The following is a 10463-nucleotide window of genomic DNA, read 5'->3' on the forward strand; positions in this document are numbered from 1 at the left end:
GGCAGCTGCTGCTTGGCCTGTATACATTTCAGCAGTAGTTCCATTCTGTCACCGGTAGTGAAGTAAAATTAAATAATACAAGGTAAGCTCAATAAAAAAATTGGGCTGATCAATGGTTTGCTAAAAGTATCAAAGGGGCCACCATTACAAAGACTCCCATGAGTGCTTGGTTAAATTCGGTTTCTGTTGATGCCGTGAAGGTTTCTTCATTCTGCAGCCTGTAAGGCGTTTGAATGTGGAACCCACCTGGGCAGCCTGGATCCACAGTCCAACTCTGCCACTAATTTGGCTATCTCAATCAGACAGGCTGACAAAAAGAAATTACAATGGTGCAGTTCTAGCGACTCGGAGGATTTGGTTGTGGTCAGTGTTGTGCTGGAAATGGACCAGAACGACAGTCAAGAGGAAGCTGAGCACAAGAAGCAGTCAGTTGGTGGCTGGGCTTTACTACAGATTGCTAGGTACACATGATTAACTGCATATATACCATGGCCAGGGATGCTGATGCCTGGTTTCAGGAAATTCCCTGTAAGGTCTCAGGTACCATACATAAATGCAAGCTGCAAGCAGGTGCAAAATGTGATAAAGTTCCTGGAAGGCCACAGTAAATGTGGCTTCCATTCTGTAGTTGGTTATTAATTGAATCTGTGGCTCACCAATATGTCAAAGTTCTACGCCTGGAGAGCAAGCTGTCAAGCTTCATCAATGACCTTCCTTCAATCAGCTGTTCGCTGATGATTGCACAATGTTCAGCACCATTCGCAACTCCTCAGATACTGAAGCAGTCCGTGTAGAAATGCAGCAAGACTTGGGCAATATCCAGGCTTGGGATGATAAATGGCAAATAACATTCGCGCTACACAAGTACCAGGCAATGACCATCTCCAACAAGAGAGAATCTAACCATCTCCCTTTGACATTCAATGGCATTACCATCACTGAATCTCCCACTATCAACATCCTAGGGGCTACCATTGACCAGAAACTGAACTGGAGTAGACATATAAATACCATGGCTACAAGAGCAGGTCAGAGGCTAGGAATCCTGCAGTGAGTAACTCACCTCCTGACTCCCCAAAGCCTGTCCACCGTCGACAAGGCACAAGTCAGTAATGTGATGGAATACTCTCCACTTGCCTGGATGGGTGCAGCTCCAACAACACTCAAGAATCTCTACACCATCCAGGACAAAGCAACCCGCTTGATTGGCACCCCATCGACAAACATCCACTCCCTCCACCAGTGACGCACAGTGTTAGCAGTGTATACCATCTACGAGATGCACTGCAGCAACACACCAAGGCTCCTTAGACAGCACCTTCCAAACCCGCACCCTCTATCAACTAGAAGGACAAGGGCAGCAAATGCATGGGAACACCACTACCTGCAAGCTCCCCTCCAAGTCACACACCATCCTGACTTGGAACTATATCGCCGTTCCTTCACTGTCGTTGAGTCAAAATCCTGGAACTCCCTTCCTAACAGCACTGTGGGTGTACCTACGCCACATTGTCTGCAGCGGTTCAAGAAGGCAGCTCACCACCACCTTCTCAAGGGCAATTAGGCATGAGTAATAAATGCTGGCCTGGCCAGCGATTCCCACATCCCATGAATGAATGAAAAAAAATAAAGTTTCTTAAATGAAACACAGTTTGTGGAAGGTTGATTTGTCAGTCTCTTTCAATGTCGCAGTTTTCTTGTCTCCTAACGTGCTTTCTTTATTAGAAGTCAAGCTGTTATCTGAACTTCCAGAAGATGCCTGAATTGTTGCTTGTCGATTCCATTTCCCGAGCTGGAAATGGTGCTGCACTGTTGAAGAGGGGTTGGATAGAGCCTGGCATTACAGTGCCAAAAGACTATGACAAGAAAATGAATCACAAATCACACAGGAAGGAACAGCAGTCTAACAGCAGCTGCCAACTCTTAACTGCAGATATCTAACTTAAAAGAGAGACAGTTAAATTATTTGTTTTATTATTTTTTTAGCTGCAAACCACAAATTGAAGATGTTTTTAATAACTGCAGCAGGATTTTAAAAAAAATAAGTCGGATGAGACAAGCGGGTAGTGGAACCAATAGGATTGGTCCTCAAAAGAGCTGGTGCAGACTCAATGGGCTGAATGGCCCCCTTCTCTACTTTATTATTCTATGATTCTATAGTTGCTTCTTTTCTGAGATTTGGTTAAGGTCAATTGTTGTGGCAAAATAAAGGGGGCTTTCCTCTGCATCTGTTCTGTGGTAAGAGTGCCTGAGGCTGACTGTGGACCAATAATACTTTCCCCATTCAAAGCTGACACTTTTTAGGATCACTGTACACTTGTGCAGGAATGAGTTGACCTCACCTCATAATATGAGGTTAGATCGTTAAAATGTATTTTGCTGGTAGCCCCCCTGTGTGTAAGACCACAATTACAGGTCAGTCAAAGGTTACTGCCAGGCTGAGCAATGGCAGCATAATTTTGATACGTGAGGGCAGGCCATGGTGCAATGGGAACAGGAGAGGCAAGGAGGTACCAGGCAGGGTCTTTCTTTAGCATGGAGGCATACCCTTTGACATCCATTCCACATGCGGGCTGTGCACTTGTAGCATTGCATAGGTGTGGGAGGCCCTTAATTAGATTTTTTTTAGAGTGAATTTTGACACCACTCTGACAGTCAATGGGATGAAGACGGGGTGGTGCTTGTGGTTTTAGTTTATTTATAAACTGTAGCAAACAGTGTCCATTTATTGCAAGAGATGGTAATATTACTTTTAATGGAAATTTTTCATTGAGACTTGCGAGCCTATCCAACCCAGGAGCATTAAAAATTTTAAATGAAAGACAGGAAGCAATGTTGTATATAGGTGGACAGAAAACTGACCGTATCTGACCAGCATGCATTGTGGAGACCAAAATAACTTTCTGAGCTAAAGTCACCTGCTAACAGCTACAAGCTGTTTTCATGACAGATAAACAGTCACTGGTGAAAACAAAACTTAAAGGCTATGGAATGTTTAGTAAAAAGCAAAAAGAGCCATAAAAATCAAGTCAAAACCAATAAACAGACACACTTCAAAGCTCAGCTTTGATACTGCGTTAGAACTTTGGAGAAGCTTCACGTACACAAAAACATGGAGCCACGGACTGGAATTTTACCTTCCTGAATCGGGTCAGTTCAGAGGCATCCGGGTGGCAAAATGTGGTTCGATGACATTGGGTCGGGTCCCTGGTGTCATCACGCACAGTCACCATTTTATGATCCAGGAAGTCAGGCGCAATCGAGTCGACGCTCGCACGCCCGACCGCGAGTAATTTAAAGGCAGCTAAAGCAATTGAGAAGCCAATTGTCTGGAAATGTATGTGGTCATTTGATTTTACGGCCATAAATCGGATCAGTGATCATGTCGGGGACCCAGCAGCTTTAAAAGGGAGGAAGGCAAGCAATCAGTGTGGGTATTGCAGGTAAAGCTTTTGTTATTGCTTCGCTGTGAAAGTTTCTGTGTTTTATATAATTTGCGCACATTTGTAGCTTGGGGACAGGACTCCAACTGAGTCTGACTCACTGCAGCTCGGGACCAATCTGTTCTCGGTCAGAAGTGAGTGAAAGGAAGGGGGTTGTGTATGCCTGTCCTGACAGTTGGAACTTAAGAGATTTTGTCATTGAATATGGTAACCAGTCCAACGATGGGGATTGTGCATTCTGGAGGCAGCTCTTCAGAGGAGGAGGACCATGCCCCAATCAGGCGCATAAGGACAGCTGGGCATGGGCATGCGCAATCGGCTGGTCAATGTCTCCTCATTATGTTTGGGGGGAGAGCAGGTGGCAGAGTCAAGCGAGAGTGAACACATGTCCTGGGACACGCCTACCCAACAGGCAGGGTATACCAACTGCGTCTGAGATACCTGCACCTGTCGGAACACCAGTGCAGAAGAAGGCTGCGTCTGTCACGGGAGACCGTGACATTTCTACGCGAGATGGCCGCAGTGGATGTAGCCTCAAACTGGCTTGGTGGCCATCCAATGCAGGTCACTCTAAGAGTGACCAACGCCCTTAACTTCCATGTGTGTGACTCTTTCCAAACTTTGGCAGCAGACCTGTGCTGAGTCTCACAAGCAGCTGCGCACCACTGCATAAAGGTTGTGACTAATGCACTGTTCAGACGTGCTAACAATTTCATTAGTTTCACAAAGGACAACACCAGCCAGGCTGAAAGATCAAGAGGATTCAGCACAATAGCTGGGTTCCCAATGATTCAGGGCGTGAAACACCGTACGCATGTGGCAATTAGATCACCAGCAGGTCATTCAGGGGCATTCATTAACCGAAAAGGCTTCCATTCATTGAACGTTCAGCTTGTATGTGATCATTGGAAGAGAATCATGCAGATTTGTGCAAGGAGCCCAGGGAGTTGCCACGATGCATTCATTCTCAGAAACTCTCAGGTGCCTGCTCTTTTCAGTCCCCCGGACAGACTGGAAGGTTGGATACTTGGCTACAGACGTTATCCTTTGAAGATATGGCTGATGACACCCGTGAGAATCCCAAGGGGTCATGCTGAGGAACGTGTCAATGAGAGCCATGCGGACACAAGAGTCACAATCGAACAAACAATTGGCCTGGCTTAAGATGAGATTCAGGTGTCTGGACCGCTCAGGTTGATCACTGCAGTACGCGTCAGCATGGGCATCCAGGATTATTGTCATTTTGTTGTGCCTTGCATAACCTGGTGATGGAAAGGTGAGATGCCATTGAGGAGGTTCAAGGTAACCGTGAGGTGTCATCAGATGAAGATGGAGTTTCTGATGAGGACGATGGGCAACACTTACATGATGGCATGGTAGAGGAAGCAGAATGTCGACTGGAATTTAGAGCAAGAGAGACCCGGGATGCCCTGATAGGCAGGAGCTTCTCTTGAGAAGATCACCCCATGCAAAGATGTCACATTGTGGCATGCACTGAGCCATTGTGGGATTGCAAGAGGGGAAAGACACGCACATCACAGGGAAGAGATGATCAGATTAAAAACAGCATCATGTCACGATGAACCCAACTCAAGTGTGTGACATCTCATGTATAACCACCTCAGCAGCGCAACGATGTCTGATGCTACCTCATGGATGACAAATGCAAAGTTACATGTTCAAACCACAAATTTATTTACAGTGATGTAATGTGCAATTGAAATAAATAATCGGAAGGTAACCCAGTGAACCAGTGTGATATTACTGTGGTTTCTTAAAACGTTTGCGGGTGCTCTTATGTGTGGATGATCCCTCGCCACCAGACTCATCAGAGGTAGGTGGCTGATCGGGCTGCCGCCCTGCTCTTGATGATTTTGGCGGATGTTCTCTGCCTGCTCACGGCCGTGCAGGCCGTGGCATATCAGGGTGCTCATGAGAAATATCAGGTACACCCTCTAACACCCTGGAAGTTTGCGCTTGACATGTCACTAGTGAAGGGAGAAAGGGGCTGCATGATGCATGAGGAATACCCTGAGAGGAGCTCCCATTAGCTATCAGCTGCTGCCTGTTTGCCCTCCTGAGGCTAGACTGGTCCTCAGAGGGATGAGCAGCCTCGACCTGCCGCATGCGCATCTGAGTGTGCACCCTGATGACCTGGACCAGGGAGGCGACACTCCCCCTGAGATCAAGGATAGCTTCCAGTATTGGCCCCTTCACTGCAGCTGCCAATCTGTCAACGGAGGATGCAGATGGACAAATGTCTGAGAGTTTGCAGCAGACATGCCCTAGATGGGAGTTTGCAGGGTATGTTCTATGCCTCGCAGCGTCTCTGGCAACTCCGTCAGATGTTCATGCACCACATGTTGAACCTGCAACATCTCCCACCGAATGAACTCCTCCAAGTGTGTGAGGCATCGGTCGGTTCTGCTTCTGGTGACTGTGCTCTACTAACACCCGTAAGAGACATTGTTTTTGCGGAGGTACCAGTCCCAACCATGGTGGTCGTCTCTGCGCTGGCGCTTGGTGAGGTGCGATGATGTGACAGTGCACCCTCTGAGGCGATCTCCTCAACCACCGAGACCGCCCCTGGCTGCTGGTGTGTTTCGCCTGCAGGGAAAATCAGGTTGATCAGTTTGATCAGCAACACAGATTGCAGCACATGTCCCTTACTGCAGTTTGCACACATTTGTGTACTTCACCTTTTATTAGCACACTTAAGGGCATGAGACAATCACCACTTCAACTTCCGCCCCACCAACGCCCCCATCTCCCCACACCCTCCCACCACATTATGGGTCACTCACTTTGACGACCAGGGCCACCAACCTTGCCATCTGCCACAGGGTGTCCTCCGTCCTCCCCTGCCAGCATCAAGGCATCCTCCTCCATAGTTGTCAGCAATGCCTGATTGCCCTGGCCACCACCAGTCCGGGACCTCTCTTGGGCATTGTGAACCCTCTTCTATTTAAACAAGCACACGTAGTTTAGACATATGATTCGGTCTCTCACACCCTCATCCATTGGGTTTGTTGTTCCATTTCAGCACGACTGTAATGCAATGCCCAATTTGAACACTATTGGATCACCATGCATCCCAGACCTGCCCATCCTGCATCCCAATACAATGCAGCAGACAAGGACTGCTCATTGCTGGTTTCCACCTTGCATCATTAGGACAGACTGACCCTTCTCTGACACATTCACAATGAGATTAGTGAGGAGTACCCCTCACTAGGGCAGAGCGAAGCAGGTTATTGAGCCGCTTGCGGCACTGGAGCCATGTCCTCCGTACCACACAGTGGCTGCTGACCTCCTCAGCGACCTCCAGCCAGGCCCTCTTGGTCACTTCTGTGGGCCGTCTTCGGCCGTTGGCATTGAATAATATGTCACGCCTCACCTCCACCGCCTGGAGGAGGACCTGCAGAGATTCCTCTGAGAACCTGGGGGCTGTGGTGAACCTTCTCCTCTCCATCGATCTGGATTTTGTCTGCAAATGTTGGCCCCTTTCTTATCCCTGGGCACTGCCACTGTTCCTTGACTTCTTCACTTTCCAGTCAGCTGGTCACCTTGGTAGTTACACTGACAACTCCTCCTCCACTGTATTCCCCAAGTGTCTACTCCATTGTTCTGTTGTCTGCCTTTTTAAAGTGCTCTCATTAGCCCTGCCCCAAATCCACTGAATCAGCCGGCCGCGCGTGCCCTGCCGGGTGCCGAATACGCTCAGGGGCCACTAATTGGCAGCCCCGTGCGTGATGCCAGTGCGCGGATGGCGCAGAGCGGATTCAGAGTTCTCGGCCGCTTCCAAATTGTCTGCTCCGGAGTCGGTGGAAGCCGAAAACTTCCGGCTATGGTGTCTGAAAACACGAAGACACACTAATCCAGCTGCCTAAAATAAAAGCAAAATACTGCGGATGCTGGAAATCTGAAATAAAAACAAGAAATGCTGGAACCACTCAGCAGGTCTGGCAGCATCTGTGGAAAGAGAAGCAGAGTTAAAGTTTTGGGTCAGTGACCCTTCTTCGGAACTGCTCCGAAGAAGAGTCACTGACCCGAAATGTTAACTTTGCTTCTCTTTCCACAGATGCTGCCAGACCTGCTGAGTGGTTCCAGCATTTCTTGATTTTATTTCAGCTGCCTAAGTGGTCCAAATTGTTTTGAAAAGCTGCAATAAAGTGACACAAACTGTTGATGATTGATGTCAGAATTTGCCTTCTTTTGAAATTAGAGAAATTAGAAATTCTCCAAGTAACAAGTTGTAAGAAGTCAGTAATTTCAGGGACTCTGATTGTTTAATTGTACTCTGGTTTTAAAATGAGTGTATGACCAGGAAAGGAAGCTGCTATTGTGTTTATTGCTAAAGATCTTAAAGGCATCTGTAACAGCCATGTGGGATGATGAAATTACTGAAGGGAATGTAAACATATGCTCATCGTCAAGGCAGTCTCTGATATCATAGTTTGAACAAAGAATTAGGCATCTCATTGGACAATTGCAGCTTAAGGTGGATTTTGATAGGACAGTACAATCTTGCCAATGGAACATCTTGCCCACCTTGGAAAGAAAGGTATAAAAATCACTGCAAAGAGTGATTCAGAGCTTCGGCCAAGTAACTTGGCCAGTTGATGAAGAGTACAATCAATGGGAGGCTCCCTGGGTGATCGTATCTATAACTCCTTGTAATGTATTTGTGATTAACGCACCATGTGTCCTCGACAAACACATCTGCAAGAAGTTTCACTAGCTGCAGAAGCTTGAGCTCCTGGTTTCAGAACTTCAGCGGTGGCTGAAGTCACCGTTGTGCATCCGTGAGATGGAGGACTATGTAGATAGCAAATTTAGGGAGGTGGTCATATCGCAGATTAGGAGCATGCAGGCGGACAGGGAATGGGTGACGGCCAGGCAGTCTAAGAGAACCAGGCAGACAGTGCAGGAGTCCCCTGAATCTTTCTTGCTTGCTAATGGGTTTTCCATTTTGGATACTGGTGAGGGCGAAGGTCCCTCAGGGGAGTGCAGCCAGAACAAAGTCTGTGGCACCACAGGTGGCTCAGCTGCACAGTAGAGGACGAAGAAGAGTGGAAGAGAAGTAGTGAGAGGAGATTCGATAGTCAGGGGATCAGACAGGCATTTCTGCAGCAGTAAATGTGACTTCAGGATGGTGTGTTGCCTCCCTGGTGTCAAGGTCAAAGATGTCATGAAGCAGCTGCAGGACAGCCTTCTGGGAGAGGGTGAACAGCCAGAGGTCATGGTTCACATCAGATCCAATGACATAGGTAGGAAGAGAGATGAGGTCCTGAAAGCAGATTTTAGGGAGTTAAGAAGAAAATTAAAAAGCAGAACCTCAAAAGCAGTAATCTCAGGATTACTCACAGTGCCATGTGCTAGTGAGCATAGGAATAGGAGGATTGATTGATTGAAAACATGGCTAGAGAACTGATGTAGGAGAGAGGGCATCAGATTTATGTGGCATTGGGACCAGTTCTGGGGCACGTGGGATCTGTACAAGGTGGGCGAGCTACACCTTAACAGGACAAGAACTAATATCCTCGCAGGGAGATTTGCTAGTGCTATTGGGGATGGTTTAAACTAGCTTGTCAGGAGGATGGGAACCTGATGGGTAGCTCAAATTGGAAGGAAGTAAAGCTGGTAACAGGAAGTAGAAAAGTAGCAAGCAACATTAGAAGGCAGGCGAAACAAAGGTGAGCATCAACCCGGTTTAGAATGCAGAATAATGTCAAGAAGACAAGGTTAAGGGCACTTTATCTGAATGCACACAGCATTCGCGACAAGGAAGATGATTTAAAGGCGCAAATACAGGTAAATGGGTATGATATAAATGCCATTATGGAAATGTGGCTACAGGATGACCAAGTCTGGTGTTACGACCGACCAGTCAAAGCCCCCAATCAAAATATACGATTCTGATTGTGGTGGGAGAAACACACTGTTAATTCAATCCTGTCCCTCCACAGATTGTCTAACATATCATTTTAAACTTTCCAAATTAAAGAAAGACCCAGCCAAATTGTACCATCTATTAACCCCCGAATGAGGCTAACCAAACCAGGTGTCTTTAGATCAACAAATTAACTGTTTAATTAAAAGAACTACATTCTTAAACACTATGAAGATATAAACAAAATTTAAAATAGAAAAATTTAGAGTCCTTGCAAATTTACAGTCCAATGTTGCTTGAAGTCCTCTCAGCCGTCTGATGGAGAAAAAAGGTTCTTCCACAGTAGAACAGTCTGTAGTCTAATTCCAGCAGTAAGTGATGCTTTCCTTCTCCAGTGATGAATTTCACCAACTAACAACTTGCAAACACTTTCAATAGAATCAATCTGACTTTAGAGTTTTTGAGGGATAAGATTGTCACAGTCTAACTTCCCTACATTATGTTTAAATTACCAGAGATCTCTGTTTTGGCTTGACTTTGTTTTAGAATTTTGAGAGATAATAATAATTAAACAGACTAAAATTCACTTCCTTCAGTTTAAATGGCTGAGAGCTCTTTTTTTCAGGTGCTAACACCAGCTGTCTGTCTGTGATCTCTGTTGGAATGGACTGTCTTCAACTAAAAAGCCAGTTCAAAATTGAATTGTAACAAATGTATCGCATGATGCTCAATCCAAGTGGCTGTATCCATGGTAATGAGAATGCACCCTTTGAATCGCAGTTTCCGAATGGCTGTTGCCAGGTAACCAGGATTTTCTGAAGCTGGTTGATTCCCTCTCCATATGGTTGTATCTAATGGCAACCAAAAATGGATTTTCTATAACTCCTGAAGCTTACTGGTTCTTAAAGCAGTACTGATCCTTTGCAAACCTTAAAGGGGCAAACCTCATATTCCCCAGATAAAAAAAAACTACAGGACCATGACACTGGGAACTGAATAGTCAAGGATGATGAGATCAGTACATAAGTAAGGGAGGATCTCAGTGCGGAAGAATAAAGTGTGGAATCTGTTTGGGTGAAGCTAAGTAATGGCAAGGGGCAGCAAACATTGGTTGGAGTTGTTTATAG

The 10463-nt window shown here is 46.3% G+C and overlaps 1 pseudogene; it reads left to right on the forward strand.

Annotated features, from left to right (window-relative positions):
* The first annotated feature begins 381 nt into the window (after window positions 1-381).
* Window positions 382-1907, forward strand: LOC137369531 (adenine nucleotide translocase lysine N-methyltransferase-like; annotated as a pseudogene).
* The last annotated feature ends 8556 nt before the right edge of the window (window positions 1908-10463 follow it).

The sequence above is a fragment of the Heterodontus francisci genome, chromosome 5 (genome assembly GCF_036365525.1).
Source record: "Heterodontus francisci isolate sHetFra1 chromosome 5, sHetFra1.hap1, whole genome shotgun sequence".
NCBI lineage: Eukaryota > Metazoa > Chordata > Chondrichthyes > Heterodontiformes > Heterodontidae > Heterodontus > Heterodontus francisci.